This window comes from Pyxicephalus adspersus, chromosome 3 (genome assembly GCF_032062135.1).
Source record: "Pyxicephalus adspersus chromosome 3, UCB_Pads_2.0, whole genome shotgun sequence".
Lineage (NCBI taxonomy): Eukaryota > Metazoa > Chordata > Amphibia > Anura > Pyxicephalidae > Pyxicephalus > Pyxicephalus adspersus.
The window spans coordinates 2,073,616-2,095,513 of NC_092860.1; the positions used below are offsets into that span (position 1 = coordinate 2,073,616).

At 38.3% G+C, this 21,898-nt stretch overlaps 1 protein-coding gene across 1 annotated transcript in view; it reads right to left on the minus strand.

Moving 5' to 3' along the window:
* The window catches only part of TMEM100 (transmembrane protein 100), a 39,186-nt gene extending 24,105 nt beyond the window's left edge, over positions 1-15,081 (minus strand). Inside the window, exon 1 of the mRNA XM_072403315.1 lies at positions 14,653-15,081. The gene's annotated coding sequence lies outside the window, so the exon portion shown is untranslated. The remainder of the gene's footprint in view (positions 1-14,652) is intronic.
* Between the last annotated feature and the right edge of the window lie 6,817 nt (positions 15,082-21,898).

Genomic DNA, 21,898 nt, shown 5'->3' on the forward strand with positions numbered 1-21,898 from the left:
AGTTAAGGAAATTACCATTAACGTATTCCTTTGTTAGAAAGGTCACAGGTATAGGTGGCACCGATAAATAATTCTTGGCTCTTTCCTTGGTGACAACTTTAACATTTTTCAAATTCCCTTCACTTTCTGAGAGGAAGAATCCCATCGGCAGGAGCACAGCAATAATAACTTTAAAAAGTTTTACCCAGTACAAAAAGTCATAGAAAAACTACCCAACGGAGATGAACAAAATCATGTTTTTTGTAAAGTGGTGAATAATAACAACCCCTGTCAGTGCTGATATCTTGTCCCAGCTGCAAAGATACAAACAAATATATAGAAATCTTCACATGAGGTTACATCAACAAGAAAAACCTGACAGATGTTTTACCTCTTTCTTGCCCTATCCAAATCTAGGATACATTTTGTAGTTGAAGTTTGGCATTGTTAGACCCCTCATAGGTACATCTTGGGTGAATATATACATGCAGCCCTATCCACATTCTAAAAGCCTGGAAACCTTTCAATTAGACCTGGGAATCTCATATTTTCTCAGATCGGAAAGATCCAACAAAATCTGTTGGCAATTTATTGGGTTGTTTTCTACATGTTTTTCAAGCTTCACGAACATGTAAGCCAAGTTTCAGAAATGACCATGGGGAAAGCTGAAAATAGGTTGTTTTTCATACAACATAACATTTTGATTAAATAAATCTTTCTGTACCAATTACTCTCCATGCATTTAATAATAATTCTCTTGCAAGAACATGAGAATTTTTTTTCTAAGAACAGTTAAGCTACATTACCAGGCAGAAACCCGAAGCTGTACAGTCCTTCACCTCTCTGGTTTCTCAGATACAGAACATGGCTCTGAATATATTATACCAATAAAGTAGAAATAAACCTTAACTGATTGATACTTAGGGGTCTGTTTACCAATGCAGCTGTTCTCAGCTGGGGTTTATTGGAACCCTAAAGTTTCTAAGAGTTTCATGGGCAATGGCCGACTGACCTGATCCGATGGTGGCGGCATTAATTCTGGATCCAACACCAATCCTTTCATTCTACCTGTAAGTGTAGGATTCAGACTATCGCTACAAGGTGGATATTCTTCTTAATGAACACTTAATTTGTTTTAGCAAGGGTTCCCCAAAATCTGAAAAACACTTTGGGATGCATTTGTTAAATTAAATTTATTGTTAAAAAATTGGTCAACCTTGGAGCCAAATCATTGATTTTCAGATTTCTTAATGTTTATCATAAACAATTGACTTTTTGAATTTAAATTTCATATCAATAAATATTAATTATTGTTTTTATCCTTTCTTGCATTTCAGTTCCTCTGATCCCTTGCAGCTTCCTTGAAACACTAAATGACCACATGAACTCTAGGAATTGTTGCATATCATTTCTTTGGGAGAGTGGATGGTGAAATTAGAGGGCTTTGGCTGTATGTGTGTACAAATGACCATTTTTGTAGTCGGCTTAGACGAACATGTGGCATGCTGTCAATAAATGAAAACAAAAATAAGACAGGAACAGAATGTTGTCACCCTACAAGAGAAATAGCTGAAAGAAGAACCTTAATGGAAGGATGGCCAGGTATAAATTTATTGAAGGCTGAAGATTTCAACAATTAAATTAAAATAACATGTTAAAGCTTATATGAGATTTCAGCAATTGGGATTTTATACATTTTATGTAATAATAATTATCTTTCACAACCGTGAGCCTTTTTCCTAAAATCATCTAAGCTATGTCACCAGCCCAGTACAATGCATTCCACGTCCTCGATTCTCAGACACAGAACATGGCTCTTTTCGTTCCTGGCCATTAAGCACTTTGGGATCAACGGGTCATCCTCTGATCTTGGTGTTTTTAAGAAATGTTTATTTTTAACTCAGGAAATATAAATTGCCTTTAATCAAGCCTCATGCCGAGTTACATTGTTGACTTTTCATTTTGCTTCTACAGCTGTGCAAGGTCTTGCATTGCTTCTGGTAGGACAGATTCTTTTCGGTTGATTTCAAAGAGCAATAGGCATGCACTTGACAAAAGAACATTTAAAGGCAGCTCTTGTTTAAAAAAGTTTTTTTTCAAAAAAATGAACTGTCCAGCAGTTTTTATTTTAAAATGCAGCTCTTGCCTGCAAAGTAAGATGGTTTCTAACAATGTGCAAGTACTCAATGTTTGTTCACAGTAGAAGTCTGACAGGCTGCCAAGATTTCATATTAATCAGGGGGAGGGAGATGTGATTATAATGCCTCTGTTGTGAAGTTTGAAGATTATTTTCTTCACAGTGCCTGTAGTTGCAGATATTAGTGGGAGTTTGTCTTGGATGTTCCTTAAGAAAATTTGAATTGAAATGTACCTCACAGTGGGAAAATGTAGCAAAGGTTCATAGAAATGCAATAAAGAGAAAAGAGTCTCGATTCCTGAAATGTTTCACCAGTAATGCTTTCTCAGGGAATTTGGAGACAGGTAAGGGTATTATTATTATTATTATATTATTATTGTTAGGTATTTCTAATGAATAAAAGTGTAGTAGGGATGGGAGTAGAGTTGGCGTCTTGGAGCCACAGAAAATTCTGGGATAACAGGTGTGGTTGCCAATAAGTTTGCACAGTAAGGATTAAAAAGAAGCAGGTGGAGGCAATCCATCCAGCTTCAAATTGCTCACTGCGTCTTACCTGTCTCCATCTCCCCTGAGAAAGCCTTTTCGGCAAACTATGTCAGGAGTCGAGACAATCCTTGTTTTCCCACCTCTTAGATTGTAAGCTCTTCGGGGCAGGGTCCTCTCCTCCTGTGTCACTGTCTGTATCTGTCTGCAGCCCCTATTTATTGTACAGCACTGCGTAATATGTTGGCGCTATATAAATACTGTATAATAATAATGATGATAATATTATTTTCTCCTTATTGTATTTCTGAACCTTTGCTACATTTTTCCCACCTTACAAGTAGGGTACATTTACATTTATGTAAGTGGCAGGTGAACTCTGCCAAGCATATTTGTAAACACAATATTACCGTATTTTTCGACGTATAAGACGGAGGAAAATCTAGAAAAAAAGATTCTGAAAGATTATTCCCCTTCTGATTACTCATGTGCCGTTCATACCGGTATTCCCCTTCTGATCACTCATGTGCCAATCAAATTCCCTTTTTGATCACTCTATGCCTTTTAAATTCCCTTTCTGATCACTCTGTGTCATTCAAAATTCCTTTCTAAACACTCTGTCATTCAAATTCCCCTTCTGATCACTCTGTGCTTTTTTCCACTGTACGGCAGTTAGGACAGGGAACAGCAGGTGGCGCTGTGCCGGCTTCTTTCGCTCTGCTTTACAGACAGGAGAAGACACGTGCTGCTGCCAGAGAGAAGAGGAGACAGACGCTGCTGCAGCCAGAGACACACGCAGGATCGGGTATCGGGTGAGTATATTATTTTAATTATTTTACCACACCTTTGTCGTATAGGACGCACTAACTTTTCCCCCCAGTTTTGGGGAAGAAAAAGTGCGTCTTATATGGCAAAAAATACGGTATATTTGCCAAGAAAAACTTTTTTTTCCTTTAAACCCTTTGGCTCTAAAGCAAGAAAAAACTATTGATTTTTTTTTCTATTTTAATGTACACTACAGAATGCATGCTATGTACAATTTACCTTATTCTTCACATACTATGAATAAAACTCCCCCAGGCCAATGCAAGGAGTTACATAATGAGTGGTCAGTGTGGGGCCCAGAAGAAGCGGCAAAGGAGATTATGTAAACTGCAAATAGAGCAGGGATCAAAGCCCTGACTTGTCACCTATGGAGGAGTAACACCCTCAAAGAAGTCTACCTAATCTGCAAACTTGAACAATATGGTGAAAGTCCATCCGTCCCATGTGGAACTTACTTGACCTAATTTGGTAAAGTTATGTCCACACTTGTCATGAGGTTGCAGCACATTTACCATGTTGCCATTTGCCAGGAAACTGATTCCTCTGGGGAAATGCTACATATAGGACCTGATTTATTAAAGTTCTCCAGGGCTCGAGAGAATACACTTTCATCAATGAAGCTGGGTGATACAACAAACCTGGAATGGATTTCCTAAATGTCATTAGCTATTTGTAAGCAAATGTTTTAAATTCTGGACCAGATCCATTCCAGGTTTGCTTCACTGGTGAAAGTGTATTCACTCCAGCCTTAGAAAACTTTAATAAATCAGGGCCATGGTGTCTCCCATTGGCAGCCTAATAGAAAATGGGCAGTGAGCAGTACTGTAGATGTTCTTTAAGAACCAACGTGGTGGTGTGGGCGAAAGGCTGCCAAGGTGCCAGCCAGCAAGAGCCGTGTGGGATCGATCGATCACGAAACTGAACCTGCTTTAATAGTATGGGCATATTTAGTTTAACAGTATTAAAATTAGGTCCCGTGCCCAGTTAGATAAGGACTATGTAGTAGGAGTAGACAGAAAGCATTGAAGGCAAAGTGTTTCGATATTAGTTATTTTCAGAAGGTCCGTAAATATTGTCCCCAAATTTCTCCTGGACAGGTTTGCTTGGAAACCTTTACATGGGATTCTAAATCATTTGCATCCTGGGATTTGTTAGGTGCCTTACTAATAAAACGTGCAATGTTAAACTTTATATATTCAAACAATTTATTCGTTTACAAAATTCTTAAAAAAATAATCTTCATAAAACATAGAGCTATTTGTGCATATGTTACAATTTTATCAAAAAAGTGTCTGTAACCAATCATATAGTTTTGAACATTCCATACAAATTAGAGTTTAAATTCTTAACGCGTTTCACCCGAAGCTTTACATGGAACTAAAAGCAAAATGATAAATAATATATAAGATGCAGTCTGTCTGTAGCAGTAGCTTTTATTTCTTTGTGCCCCTCTGTAACATAGCCATGTTATCTGTTGATCCTTCTATCAAGTCTGATATTACAAAATTGTCTATAACTGAGCAAGTTGTTTAGCAATAGTTGAGATAAACCATTTAACCCTGACAATAGTCATCTGTTATTCATTTAGGTTAAACATTCATTGCAAAAGGAGAAACAAATGTTGCTGTAACTGCCTAATAAGTTTTACTTATCCTTTAATTTGTTATTCATTTCTCTATCGAAATCTACTACTTTGTCTAACACTCTCCTATGTCCAAGGGCTACATTCCTCCTCCATAATTACAGGGCAGTGATTGTAGCCACCCTAAGACAGTAAGTACATTAATGTCCAGATTACCAGGTTGAAATAAAGTGAAAAATACCTAAAAATAAGATATCTAAGAAATGGTGTGGTGAAACATAATTAACTTTTCTTTTGGGATGTAGATACACTTTAAAATAGTACTGTCATTTAAAAAAGAGAAATATATATATAACTGCTACAGGAGCCACGTTCAAAAGAAGGACACAAAATTAACCCTATGTAAAATTTATGTTAAAAAATAATATACTTGGCTTCTTTTATTATCTCTACATCATGTGGAATGTCTATTACAATAAAAACGTTTGATGCTATTAGTCTGCTTCAATACCCTTCTGTTGGACAGTAATGACAAGATACATTTGTAATGCCTGAATTACATCTTTAAAAGTTTTTTTTTTCCTTTTCTTCTACTGAACAATGCAGGAAGCCGGCTGACTCAATCGCAGGCTTTGTTGTTTAATGATTGAAAGAAATGATTCCATGATACGTGACATGAAATAATCGTTATTCAGTGAAAATATGACTTTAGTAAGGAAATAATCATACTTTCTGAAAGAAAAATTAAAGCTCATTGTTGGTGCCAAAATACAGCTATTGTTTATGCAGAAATAAGAAAGGCTGAACTGACTCAGGGGGTTGGGGAAAGGGAAGAGCAGGGTAGCTTTAGGTCAGTGCCAGTAAAACCGTCCTGCATTTGCTGCAAAGGATCTGATTTATTAAAGCTCTCCAAGACTGGAGAAAATAGACTATAAAGGGAAAATTTGGGTTATCCAGCAAACCTGGAATGGATCTAGTCCAGGATTGAAAACATTTGCCAACAAATAGAAATTTAGTTTTAGGAAATTCATTCTAGGTCTGCTGGATTACCCAGGTTCTCCCATAATTATCTAGCTAGCCCTTATTCCAATTCACTATTCTTCCAACAGAATAAAAAGACTTTTCCAGTATTTGAGAGCTATAATAAATCAGGCCAAATACATAACTGTGTTTGTATGTTTTATTTTTTTATGTTGGAAGAATAGATGATTTGAATGAGGGCTAGCGTGGTCTATCTCCACCATTTAGCTTTCCCAGGTCTAAGTCGATTCCTATAGGTTTTCTGTGGTGAGATCGTTTTCTAAACAGCAGTCACCAAATGGTAGAAAATGTTGTGGGACGGCAGCTCTGGCTGGTGCGCCCCCGAGCATGGTGAGGAGAAGGACCCTGCATGGGGGACGCGCCGGTCAGAGCCGCAGACCATGGTCCCAGGATAGTTCCCAGGCTCGGGGAAGTGGGCGGGCTGTGTCCCTGGACACATCCCGCCCACTCTCCTATTGCAGGCTCTATGATGGGAGAGTGGGCAGATTGTGTCCAGGGACCTTTGAATGACATGCGGCCCCCGCGCATGTGCAGTCGGTAGCCCGAGATTTAGGTGGTCTTTGGGACTGAAAAGGTTGGCGATCACTGTTCTAAATGAGCCAGAGGTTGATGTCATTAAGATAGGATGGACCAGCACAGGTTCTTTTACAGCGGTAGATCATCAGTACCTAAATGTTGTATTTAGGTAATTAAATTTTCCTTCACATGGTAAAACTTGGCTAGCTGGTGTGGGATGGTCAGAGAGGGTGGCATGGAGGGATACATTTTATATTTGATGGGTTTTATTGTTGGTACCCAAGATTTCTTGGTCTTGGAGATCTGTAATATATGAGCTCCAAAGCGCTTGTGGACTTTTGTCTAGGATGGCAGGGTTCAGCCTCTGAACTTGATGGGGCAATCTGTACATACCCTTCCATTTCCCCTATTTATGGCCACTTTTGTATATTCTTAGGTAGAAATAAATCCAAACCTGTTTTACTGGGATTTCACTACAAATTGGAATCATGATACTCCCAGTGGCTTATTGGTGTCCCCATATATTTCATGTCTAACAATGTAGTCCATCATTGATTACATATCTGGATTAAACCAAAAAACAACCTCTATTTCAAAAAAGGGAGTCAAACATTCCCTCTTGGGAATCTTCCAGGTCCATGTGTTTCAATATCACTAATTGTGATAACCAGGCAATGTTAGAAGTAGTGTTGGTCGAATATCTCACTATTTGACTTGACAGCCATTCGATCGAATAGTGAGAAATTCTCCGAGTGATCAAATGATGAATTCGAACACCATTGAAGTCAATGGTGCGAGAATTCAGGTTTTTTTAAGGGTCTTTTAAGTAATCTGATTGCTCTTGCAGCCCTTTACTAGTTGTAAGTGTTGTTGGAGTGAGTTTCTCTATCCAAAGATAGTACAGTGCTGCAACAGCCGAGCTGCACTTCTTGTACAAGTCCCCATTCATTACCTGTAGTGCCTGGACATTGTACTGGAACTGCAGAGGTCACGTGGGAAACAGTTTCACTAAGATCTCCGGGCACTATAGGTAATGAATGTGGACAAGTCCCCATTTATCACCTATAGTGCCCAGAGATCCCCCAATGACAGGAGGATTCCCATAGCTGGGGAAAGGAAATCATAATGTCATTGTGGGAAAACCTGTAAAAAAAAAAGTTAGTTAAAAAACACAAACATTTAATAAATTACTTTAAAACAAATTTTTTTTAAACACATTTTTTACATTTGTTTCAGATTTTTACTGTCGAATTCCGTGTTTTTTGGTTCGGGTCTATCCAAGTTCGAACAACCAGAACCACAGGAACTCGAACACCAACACTCGTTAGAAGGAATGTCAGATTCCATGTTTAATAAATAGAACCCAAAGTTGAATCATTAGTAATATTTAATTACCTTGTTTCCTATAAATGGGGGATCATAAAAATAACCTTATATAAAAAACTACCTAATGGACAAACAAACAGAAGTTTTAGCAAATCAGAAATATACGAATCATCACTTACGACTTGGAAATGGTGCATGCATATCATTTATCTAGAGGGGATTGTGTTTATTTTAATTTTCTTAAAATCCAAATCTTAAGATCTGTTTATACATATCAGGTCATCATTAAGGCGTCACAAGGCACAAGATTTTTCCTAAAACGCCCATCGATGTTGCTATACTGGCCAAACAGCCACAATAACCTCTTTCACTCACAACAAGATAAAGGGTGTAACCCGTTTAGGTTCCAGCCAGCATATTAGAAAATGTCATCCAATGTTGATGCATTGCAGGCCAGAAGTATGTTGAAAGATCTAACATGACTGATAAAGTGAGACTGAGGTTGAGATCCCAGATGGCTGTTGATCATTTCCTGAATAGGGAGGCTATGTCATGTGTTACATATACACTCCTCTTACTCACACCATCATTGCAGTAGACTGCTAGCTCAAAAATGACAGAAAATCCCTCATAGGAAACCAGGACTGATAAAGCATTAACCTTAGGGATTAACAATCATATTTCCCATTTACAGAAAATGTTGGTTCCCCTTGTGATTTTACAGAAGGATTTACCACAATCAGGTCTCTGCTGGCCATTGAGATGCCCCAACTGGAGTTAATGATGAACTAGAACTAGGAATTGCATACAGCTCTATTTTTAAAGCAGTGAATCTGACATTCCCTCAAACATTCCCTGGTGGCAATCAATTACTGCCATTGAAACACATGAACCTGGAAGATTCCCACCAGAAAATAATTGAGGGAATGTCAGATTCCCTGTTTTATAAATGGAGCCCCTTGTACAGTGTGTGCTGGGAGTTGGGAGGGCTACTTAAGTTTATAGATATTTAGTTGACTAGTAAATGAATGTGTATAAGAAGTTAGCCAAAAATTCCCCTTTTGAAATCGTGGGAAGAATTAATGCCCTTTGAATGGTACAAAAAACGGCATCAGGTTGCAAATAATTTAGGGCAGTTGCTGTGCAAAGGATGTGACTGGGCAAATACAAAGTTTTGAATCTTGCAGACAAAATTAGCAGCAATTGTGTATCTACAGCCCAATATAGGTGACTCCTAAAACAACAATGAATTCTCATGAACAACCTATCATTCTTCTGTGACATGACTGAACTGTTGCGATCCTCAACATACGTTGCAAGACTTCCCCCTTCACACAGAACTTGTAGGCCTAATGACCTAATAATATCATCAGTAAATCTCATTTTATCAGCAAGCCAGTTAAATATCAGGTAGGTGGCAAATGTGGTCAATACTAGTAAAAATGTCACCTCCATATATACTAAAACCATTACTATAAAAAAGTACCTTATAGAGGTGGTCCCCAACCTTTTGGAACTCGTGGACCACTAAATCTATGGACTCCGGACCGCACATGCGCCTGGAGCCATGTGTCACTTAAAGGGAAAGAAAATTCCCCCAGAGTGACGTCATGATGCCAGAACCCACCCACTAGTGGGCCGCGGGACCCCTGCTTTATAGGGTCCATAGTTGTCCCACTAAGTGTCCTAAGCCATTACTATATATCCTTTATACATGAGTGTAAACCAAAATGCAAATAGAAAAGTATTATTTATTTTTAGGTCATGCTAGTAGATGGCACTCATGTAGTTGATGGCGCAGTAGAGGGTGCTGTGACCTTATGTAATATATGTGTAAATAACTGTCGTATGAGACATGGGGCTGATTTATTAAAGCTCTCTAGGACTGGAGAGGATACACGTTCATCAGTGAAGCAGGGTGATCCAGCAAACCCGGAATGGACTTCTTAAAAGTAATTTGCTTTTTGCTAGCAAATGTTTACAATCCTGGATAAAATCTATTCCAGATTTGCTGGATCACCCAGCTTCACTGATGAAAGTGTATTCTCTCCAGCCTTGGAGAGCTTTAATAAATCAGGCATTTTATTAGAGTATGTTACACACGTTACATGAGCACATAGCACCATCTACTGGTGGCCATCATGAACAAAAGATCTTTAAAACCAAGTGACCCAACAACTAAAAATTACTAAATTCTTTAGCCTGTAATAGGAGGGAAAAAGATAAAGACATAAAGTCCATAAAATGTTTTATGCACTTTATGCCTTAGGTTTATAGTTGAGTAAATGCTGTTTATCAGTAAGTTAAAAGTAGGTATCCCAGTTTATTCTCCAATCAGATTAGTTTTTATTCCAGTATATGCGGTAAATATGGGCTAATAAAAATTATATCAATATTTTAAATCTTAACAGGTTGCTGCATCACATAATATTTTAGGAGTTGTTAAGACCGCCCCAAAGGAACATTTAGAAGTATGCTAGGCTTTCACCATCTACTGATCAGATGGTCAACTCAACTGCACACAGCTTACACCAACTCAGGAAAGTGTTTAATTCAGTCTGTGCTTTGTTAGCAGGTTGGTCTCTGGTCCTGCTCTGAATTTTTGTCTCTTTGACTTCTGTCTGCCCCTTCCTTGGAATATTTCTGCTAATTGCTTGGACTGTGTTTTTGCTCAGATTGTCTATGTTTATCCCAATCACCTCGATATCTCTACTATTGTCTGTTTATGCTCCGTCTACCTGTCTGCAACCCTAAGCTCTGTTTAATATCAATTTTTCTGCACCTGATCTGGCCATCAGCCTGCTGACTCACTGTCTGCTCTTTGCTCCCAGCATCTGTCTGAGGACTTTCATATCTCCAGCAAATGTCCTGTCTGTTAGCCAGCTGCCCCCAGGTGACACATCGGGTCCACCAAAATCAGTGACACTTCATTGGAACACTATGTTGTCAGAGAATTGTGCTCACATTATTTGACCAAATGACTCACTATTATATTAGTTAGTTATTATATGAAACATCAACAGTTACAATCTGAAGATGTATGAGTGAAACATGCATGAAGCATACAACAAAATACTGACTGCTCTTGTTGCTAAGAAGATCCTAGAAGAAAAATATATTTTTATAAAATGGATTCCTTTCTATTCCTTTGTTAACCCTCAGGTATCTATACTTAATCTGCACCAAATAATTTAGCCAATAAACTATTATTTTTCTGCAGATTTTTTATTTTTTACCATTTTTTTTCAATAACTTTGTCTACTACTTTTTCTTTGGCTATGTGTGCATCAGATGATTCTCGCCCCATAGAGTCGGGCTCGTATCAGGCAGAAATCTGAGGTCACTAGTGTTGGTATTCAAATTCGGGTTTTCCTTATATTCGACCCGAATATGGCTGTTCGAATTCGGATAGACCTAACCCGAAAAACAAGGGATTTGACGGCTCAAATTCGTGTGTAAAAAATGTGTTAAAAAAAAATAATGTTAAAATAATTTATTGATTGTGTCTGATTTGTGTAACTAAATTTTATTTTTTACAGGTTATCCCACAATGACAGAATGATTCCCATGGCTGCACAGCAGTGGGAATCCTCCTGTAAATGTGGGATCCCCGGGCACTTAGAGGTTAAATGGGGACAATTTTCCCCATTCATCACCTCTAGTGCTCTGTGATTGGCTGAGGAAAGGTAAACCCTGATGACAGCTCAAGCGTCATCAGGATTTTTCTTTCCCTGGCCAATCACAGAGCACTAGAGCTTTTGAATGGGGAGACTTGTCCCCATTTGGCCTCTATTGCCCCGGGGATCTTCTCAGTGAATGAGTCCGCGGTCGCATTCATTGAGAATAGTGTGCGATCCGCGGCACTAGAGGTTAAATGGGGACAAGTCCCCCCATTCAAAACCTCTAGTGCTCTCTGATTGGCTGAGGAAAGGTTTCCTCAGCCAATCAGGGAACACTATCCCTATTCCTGGATAGAGTTTCTCTCTCCATGGATCAGGTCGGACTTCTGTGTTCATGGATAGAGAAACTATCCAAGAACACATACAACTAGTAAAGGGCTGCAGGAGCAATCAGGGGAGCGGAGCTGTCAGCTCTGCTCCCGATTGCTCTTGCAGTTCTTCACAGTCCCGAAAAATAACCCGAATTTTCCCACTTTTGACTTTAATGATGTTCGAATTCAGCATTTGATCACCCAAACAATATCCTCCAATTCGATCAAATAGCTGTCGAATCACATAATGAGATATTCGAATAACACTAGAGGTCACCCAACGCTATTCATAGATATGATGGATCCATGAACAACTAACAGTGCACAACTGCAATATAAGTCAATATAGAGGAGCACAGTGGGGTGCCACTCGCTCGTTCTCCCCTTTCCCTCTCCATTGAACACAATGGTTCTGCGTGTACAGCGCTCATTCATCTAGCACTGTTTTGTTGCTGGAAACGATCACGAAAGATCAATTCTAGTGACAAATATTGAACGTGTGTACGCTGCCTTTGTTGCATCCCAAACAAAGGTGAATGTTTGCAGATACCATTCCACTGGAGAGCCAATCCAGGCTCACGTCCTCCTGTGCAGGCTCGCATTGCAGCACAGGAGGACTCACGCAATCTGCACAGGACGCCGGACGTGAAGCAGGACTCGCGGGGACGCCGGACGTGAAGCAAGCTGCAGGTAAGTACCGGTACCCGGAGTATAAGACGACCCCCGACTTTGGCACAGATTTTTCGGGGTTAAAAAGTCGTCTTATACGCCGGAAAATACGGTATTTATTAAATTACTTTTTCTTAAAACTAACATGGATTAAAATAAAACAATTACGGTACAAATTTTTGTTTATAGTTTACATTGAAAAAATACCAAAACATTGTCTATTGAAAGTCTTGTCTGTCTCAAAAAATGTTTTACTTTGATATCCTAAATATTTCAATAAGTTATCACCAAATAAGCATTGGTAAAATATTTTACTTTCTCCAGTCCACAAGGAATATACGGGTAGAATAAATCAAATGATTAAAAAATGACAGCGAGTCTCATCACTATCCCCACACTGATTTCCTTATGACTTTATGGCTTCTTGAAATACTCTTTTCAGCTTTAGGGATATAGAAGACACATTTCTGTCCGCCCATACAGGACAGATACAAACAGATGGGTTTGGGTTTTGCATATTGCTTTGCACATTGCTTATAGCAATTTAAAAGGTTGAATGGAAATGTAAATCATATAAATCATATCATATAAATCTCAAGAACTCAGTTGGTCTCTGCTCTGGACTTCCTATGTTAACACCTAAAACTCCAGATGGGATCAGAATGGAATAAAACAGTGCAATGGGATCAGAATGGATGAATCACAGGAAAATTCCACAGCTGGAGTCTCCCCAAAAATTTAAAAGATTATTTTCTACTTTTCCCACCTCGTAGATTGTAAGCCCCTTTGACCAGGGTCCTCCCCTTCTCCTGTGTTATTGTATTGTTTCTATTTAATAATAATAATAATACCAATAAAAGGCTAAGGATGACCACTGAAGTCCCTTGGATTTTACACTAAAAATATTGCTTTTGGATGAACTAACCATTTATCTACAAAGTGATAACCAACATTGGAGGTGCTTATACTTTTGCATGATGCACAATCACTGTAGTCACCCTGTGGCTATTTGATTTACTCTATAGAGAAAGGCAACAGTAGAAATAGTGAAAGACAGCTACATCTGACCGGTATTCATAATGGTGAATAAATACGTAGCATCTCCGTGGTGTAAAAGATATCCAAAATTACGTGATCATATCCCCCCTTATACGTCTCTTCTCAAGGCAGAATAGATTCAGTTCAGCTAATCTCTCCTCATAGCGGAGCTCCTCCATTCCTTTTATTAGTTTAGTTGTCCTTCTCTGCACTCTCTCCAGTTCCACAATGTCCCAAAACTGGACTGCATATTCCAGATGTGGTCTGACCAATGCTTTGTACAGGGGCAGGATTATGTCTCCATCTCTGCAGTCTATTCCTCTTTTATTACAAGAAAGTACTTTGCTAGCTTTAGATATTGCAGCTTGGCATTGCATGTTGCTAATAAGTCTATGATCTACCAGAACCCCCAGATCCTTTTCCATTTCTGACTCCCCCAAATGTATTCCCCCTAGACAGTATGAAACATGCATGTTGTTAGCTCCCAAGTGCATAACTTTACATTTGTCTATATTAAATGTCATTTACCACTTGGCTGCCCAATCAAACAGTACATCCAGGTCTGCTTGTAGATTTTAGACATCCTGTATGGACTTAATTCCATTACATAGTTTAGTGTCATCTGCAAACACAGAAATGGTACTTTTAATTCCAAACTCTATATCATTTATAAAGATGGGAAACAGTACAGGTCATAACACTGAACCCTGGGGTACACCACTAATACCCTTAGACCATTACAATAAAATAGAATATCCAAATTTAAGCAGTCAGAAAGCATTTAGTTGTGTAGGGAGTCCCAGCAAAGGCAATATGGTCCTTACCACCACCAGAAGCATAAATTATCACAAAATAAATATGGCTTGGAATTTTTTGTGCATTTGGATGCCTACAATTTTCTTATGGACACCGGTATTTAAAGTGACAACAAAGCAGGTTCAGCAGCAAGACAATGCAAATATGACTTGGCAAATATATGACAACCTATTATTTTGGTAAGACATAATCTTTTTATAGCAAACAATATTTAATACAAACATTTTTGTAAACCATTTAGTACGGTACCTTGAGAAGTATTGGTATTCCACTGATTTATCAGCTACATAGCAGTCCCTTCCAGCTGTATGGTGGCATAGATCCAGGGAACTTCTTTTCGCCTATGTGCACCAGTATCTGTACGTTGTGATTTCCCTGTGTTCCTATCGGCAGTGCCTGTGCAGCTTCTATGTTTTCTGGTAAATCATACTCAAAGTAATGACTGCAGGAAAGGCATATGTCACTACTCCCTCACCTCTCTAAACATCAGTTGAGCTGGAAGTAACATCAGCCCTGAAAAGGAAACGTTTGGAAGCCAGTCTTCATCCACTTACATGTCTTTGATGGTTCTAGGGTGTGGAATGGGAAATGGAGGGGATTTACCAACCCAAATTAAGATGTGAACTTCATTGTTTGTCTTCCCAATTAAGCTCTGGTGGAGATGGCAGGATAGACAACTCATGCCCTTACCTTTCTATTGCAAGAGATATTTTTTTCTTGAAAAAATAGACTGGTCTCCATGTCTCCTAATTGTTTAGTTAAATTAACTATACAGGAAGGTCTTATTGTTGTCCCTAGAGGGAAGCTTCCTCCTACATAATTAATCTGTAATAAAGTATGGGTGTTACAGCTTATCATAAAGGTCAATGAAGATTCTTCTTTGTTCTCAGTCAAAATATAAAGGTTAAAGCTGAATTCCAGGCACAAATAAAAGGCAGAGGCAGCTCTGTAATTATAAATATGTCAATACATTTATTTATTTTTAATACGTGCAGTTTATTGACTTGTACCTGCTTCTTGGAAAGCTGAATTTAGGCTGACCTTCTTCTGAATTTGGTAATTAATTACTGCAGCTGACCTTCTTCTAATTGTTATGGAAATATTTAGGAAGAAAAGATCCTCAACCTGAAAAAAACTCATCAGCTTTAAAGGTTCCAGTTATGAGATAGGAGCAAACCTTTCCCACCAAATGGGCGCCCTTCGGAAACTGGGTGTATGATGTATATATGACGTGGGAGCCCCCTGAAACTAGGTATATGATTTATATATATGATGTGGGAGCTCCCTGAAACTAGGTGTGTGACATATATATATTTGGGACCCCCCTAAATCTGGGTGTATGACATATATATGACGTGGAAGCCCCCTGAAACTAGGTATATGACGTATATATATGACGTGGGAGCCCCCTGAAACTAGGTATATGACATATTTATATGATGTGGGAGCACTCTGAAACTAGGTGTATGACATATATATATCGTGAGAGCCCCCTAAATCTGGGTGTATGATGTATATATATTGTTGGAGCCCCCTGAAGCTGGGTGTATGACATATATACGACTTGGGAGCCCTCTGAAACTAGGTGTATGACGTATATATGATGTGGGAGCCCTCAGAAGCTGGGTGTATGATGTATATATGACGTGAGAGCCACCGGAAGCTGGGTGTATGACATATATATGACATGGGCGCCCCCCAAAGCTGGGTGTATGATGTATATATATATCGTGAGAGCCACCGGAAGCTGGGTGTATGATGTATATATGACGTGGGAGCCCCAGGAAGCTGGGTGTATGACATATATATGACATGGGCACCCCCCGAAGCTGGGTGTATGATGTATATATGACGTGAAAGCCCCCGGAAGCTGGGTGTATGATATATATGACGTGGGAGCCCCAGGAAGCAAGGAGTATGACGTATATATCACGTGGGAGCCTCCCGAAGCTGGGTGTATGACATATATGTGGGAATACATATAAATATATAAATATATATATATATATGGATCCCAGAACGCTGCAGGTTTTTCATTCAGCTTGCTGATTTTGAGCTCTCTTCTACATTTTTGGAACTATTGAAAGAAGTTGTAGGAAAATTGTCTAAATGTTTTGGAGATAAAGGAGAAAACAAAAAACATCTATATATGATCCAAAATCAGACTTTATAGGAAGACAAACTCCATGATTGAATTTTTCATTGTAAAATCATTTCTGGCACCAGGAACTTCCTGTGCTATGACGTTAGCAAAATAAAAACCTGTTGACTTCCTGTAATGCTCATCAGGAGTTTGTGGGTAAAACAACCAACATTGTTTTGTTGTTAAACATTTCAAGAGTTGCCTGTACAAATACTGTTATCAGCCTTATTTGTGGTCTGTGGCCCTTTCTTTGTGTGTAGTTGAAGGTGTTCGGTAAACATAAAATAATCACGAGAATATTCTAATATATCAGAATGCGAAGCCCAAGCCAAAACATTTTTTTAGATTCCAAATAGGAATGCGTTAAGTGCTTTGGCTCTGTGTATTTCTATAGAAAATTCCCTGTCACCAGCCAGTAGTGGATAGCAACGTGCCATCTGTGAAATATGGACAATGCAGTCCAGAGGGGGAAAGTTCAACTCACAGCAATGACCTGGGTGACACCAGGACAGGAAGTTAGGGAAAATCTTGCCAGTTTACAGCTCCAATAAAATCAAAATCTATATAAGGTATTACATTTCAGCCCTCCTTCCTTAGTCACCAGTTCCAAAAATGAATGTAACATTCACTGAGTTTTTAAAGCTAGACAAAAACTTACCAAGAGCAACCAGCATAATAAAATATAAAACTGAGCAAGGTAGTTTCTTCCCTCCTGCTTCGATCACCCATTCCAAAATATATAGGAACATTCATTGAATGTGCAATCAATCATGATTTATCCAGGCAGCTTTTTCACTACTGTTTGAATGTGTGGGCTTCACCCTCATGGGATTAACCTAGGTAAATGGCCTGTATACTGGATATAGCATGAGCCAGATCAATAGGGCCCTTCACAGACACTCAACTTTGTACTAATTCAGCTAATACAGCAAAACATGAAATACTTTCCGGGTGAGAAACTGATTCCCTGATCAAGGTCTGATTCCCTGTTTTATAAATAGAGCCCAAAGACCACACATTTATCCAAATCCGAAAAAATGATATATGTATCTCTTCAGCATTATACTTTAGAAGCAACAACGTTGTTTTAAATCAAGAGTCCATAGTGGAAGTATAATATTTCCATTGTGTGGTTTAGTGGCTAACACTCTCACATTTGAAGGAAAAGGTTCCGTATTCAGATCTTGCCCAGGCCAAGTTTGTATTTTCTACCTGTATTGGCTTGAACTTCTTCCTACAATCCAAAAACATTTTATTGTTATTGGGCTTTAGATTATATTAGGGACAGTGGACCTTGACAATTCTGATGATACTGGACAGTACGTTCCTCTGAGAGATACCTAATGATTGAATACATTGACACTATATATAATAATTATGATTTTGTTCATAAAGTGGGTAAAGTGGTGCAACAGCGGTATAATATAAAAAAAATATAGCGTGTTCTTGGTATCTCTTTTCCCTGGATGATAGAACTTAATAATGTATGATCATTCACTTGGGATAGTGTGTAAAAAATATTAGTGGAAAACTGTGTTTTTGTTTTTGTTTTTTTGGGGGGGACTTCAGTAAGCTTTAAATGGCTTATCAACTATTCTGGATCTGTTGTTTTTTTGTGGGTTTGTGGGTACTCCCGTTTGCTCCAAAATTCAGTTAGGTTAATTGGCTTCCCCCCTAAAAAGTTGACCTTATGTGTTAATGACATATGATTATTGTTCGAACATTAGATTGTGAGCTCCTTTGAGGGACAGCTAGTGACATGACTATAGACTTTGTACAGCACTGTGTAATATGTTAGCTCTATATCAATACTGTGTAATAATAATATCAAGCGACCAAACATAAAAAGCCCCCCTAGTCACTAATAAAACGGCGGTATTTTCAACCACATTTCTCTAAGCAGTTCAGTGAACAAGTTGATGATGGTAAATTCAGTGATCAGTTTAGGTGAAATCATTACAATCAGTCCTATTCTTCCAAAACGAATGTACAGCAATCTTGCTACTGAAAACATACCTCCTAGGTTTTTAGGATGAGAAACACCTACATTTTAGGTATGTTGGACAAACACTGACTTCTTCACATGAATAATATGCACTACAGAATTCTTCAAGAATTCTGTGCTAAGCTTAGCTCTCTGATTTATTACTGAATATTTTGTTGGAGCCAGACTTACCCATCCTTCCTTCTGCTGCCTCTCTTTGTAGTTCTCTCCATTGGCTTCCATTTCACCTTAGAATCAAATCCTAGCTCCTGTGCTTTGCCTCCAAATCCCTCCACAGCTCTTGTCCCACTTACCTTTCTGACCTGATAGAAAAATCACCCCTTGCCGTTCTCTTCGCTCCCCCAATGACCAACTACTTTTTTTTTTTTTTTGCTGCCATTAAAAAAATGCAAAATTTAGATATTTATTGCAATATAATAATAAAATTATAGCACATCTATTTTATAGGGGCCTACAATGAGACCAAAAAAGAGACAACCAAGAGGGAAGGGACAACCCCCCCAAATGAGCAATGCTGAACTTGGGCTTAGCAGATCTCTAGACAGGCCCAGTGCATTCTAAATACAGTAGGACATCTGCTGTGGGCAAGTCTAGCTACTGTACGTGTCTGTGTAATGTTTTCGTCTGCTTGCTAATCCCTTCTCTTTCCTTTCACTCGCTCTTTTTATTAACTTGCTAACTCCTCTCTCCAGGAAAACATTTAGGCCACTTCCGTGCATGCTTCCTCTGTGATGACGTCTGATCGAGCTTCTCTTGCCCGGCCAGCAGTAGGAAAAAAAGGTCTCTTCTGCAAATATGAGCTCTGTCAGAAACAATAACGGCTGCTCGTGCTGACAAATTGGGTTCTGAAGGCCGACAGGTGTGTTGTGAGTGAATCCGCAGCTCATCGTGCAAAGTGTGACAGCAGTTTTGCACTGTTTATCTGAGCACCAGCAGATTTGGGCTAAATTGTTTGTATGCTTAGTCATAGGAGGTCTCCTATAAAGAAAAAAAATAATATATATCAGTTTTGAGCTATCCTATGAATTTTTGAATTCCTACTTTGCTTTGTTTGTCAATAATGTTATTTGGAGAGCTTAAAGTCACAACAACTGTGCTGCAATACTTACCTTAGCCCAGCCATCCCCTGAGATGATTGCTGTGCTGGAAATTAAACAAACTCAACAGGTTGATTATACAAAAAAAACTGAAAAATACAAAGTCTACCCCTATTGACCAAAATAATATTCTAGTTGTTTGGCTATCATACTAACCCATTGGATTTTTTAGTAATAGTTTTAGGCATTGGCATATACCAAATATTACAATCAGGAGTGATTATTATCTAACAGCAATAGATAAAAGGAAATAAAAGAGTAGTGAGGCTTAGCCCAGGAAAGAAACAATAGGCATGAGCAAAATAAAACAATCGGTATAAGTATACAAAAATATTAAACAAGTCATCTGGTATTCAGTGAGAAATGGTAACATAACACAAAGGTTTAAACAGTCAGCTAATATGCAACATCCCAATAATCAGCAAAGCACAGGTATTCACTAAAGCAGCGGTCGCCAACCGCTTCTGTGGTCCACAGAAAAATTTGGACATTATTTGCAATTTTTATGTTGTATTATTAATAAAACAAAAATAATATTCCAATAAAATCTTATATTCTGAATTACAATTTTTGCCTTTATATTGCACTGAATTCACAAACTGTACTAGAGCTGGAAAAACAAGAAAGGCGCAGTGTGACGTCAGTTTAGTCTTACCCATTCCAACCAATTATTTGACTATTACAACAGTAATGAATACCGATTGTCATCTGATTGTTTTATTTTATTTGTTTATTTCTCAGATGTTCTTTTAAGTTAGTATGACCTTAGCTGTGTATTTTCTATAACTGTTATATTTAATGGCATAAAATAGTTTGACTTTGATAACTATCATTTCTTGTTAGGTCTTAGATTCAAATGAAATAAATCCATAATTAGTGAGAAAAAGCAATTGAATATTTTGTATTTCTTAGTAATATCCTAGTAATACCAAAGATAATGCATTTAATGATAATGGTAACAATAGAAATACTTCACTTAACCAATTAATGATTCAGAGTCCCTGATTTAATAAAGCTCTCCAAGTCTGGAGAGAATACACTTTCACCAGTGAAGCTGGGTGATCCAACAATCCTGAGATGGATCTGGTCCAGGATTCAAAGCATTTGCTAGCAAATAGCGAATGAAACTGAAGAAATCCATTCCAGGTTTGCTTGATCACCCAGCTTCACTGATGAAAGTGTATCCTCTCCAGCCTTGGAGAGCTTTATTAAATCATCCTCCACGATCCTCTTCAGACACCATTAGGAAGATCATTATTTTACAAATGTATTAATCTTTTCAAAAAAAATTCATATTAATGGTCCGCGGGATTTTAAATGATGAATTTAGTGGTCCGTGAGGTCCGAAAGGTTGGCGACCATTGCACTTAAGGATAACTAGATATGTAACCGCAATAAAATTCCCTGTGTGCTTGTTTTGAAGTCAGCGGCCCATAAAGTACTGCTAGTCAGAAAACAGAATTTTTACAGGTTTTTTTTAATATGCAAGAATTTCATAGCTGCTATAGACTTTATTTTATTTTACAAATGTGTATCTAATACTGCAAACAATAATAACTCAAGAAGCTTAATTTGTGTGCACTTTCTATTGCTTCACTTTGAGTTAGTTCTCTTATCTATCTTTTTTTCTTTTCTTATCTATCAGACTAATTATTAAGACTCACTTCCTTGAGGAAACATTTAAGTATCCTCCCAAGTAACTATTACATAACCCGGACTGCCGTAACAAATGCACTTCCTCTGCAGCGCAGATTGCTGATGCCCTGTTAACTCTCTACAACACACAGGGGATGAATTAGTGAGAAATAATTTACACCAGCTTGAAAACGCAAGCTTAGAGCTGCTGTAACCCACATATATTCAGACCATGAAAAATGATCTAATAATTGTTCTTCTCCAAATATTCACCAAGGATCCTTATATACTAAAGTCAGGGCTCTGTTTTGGGCTTCATATTGCATAGACTTTTCTACCAGGTCTGAATAAAATGGACCTATTATTCAACCTGCAGTGTCTCTATGAGTCTTCCACTTATGTTGTAGGTAAAATTTAAATTTGATCTCTCTCTATACCCCATATGGACCAGAACAGTTTTATACTAAGGGCCTATTGAACCAACAATAACTTTTTTAAAGTTGCATGGCAGAGACAATAGTCATGCACCAAAACCTTGCAAGCAGGTAGGATTTAAGGTAGGACAGACAGGGAGGGGGTCTGCCCTTTGTTTTAAAAATAAAGTAGTTTGAAAAA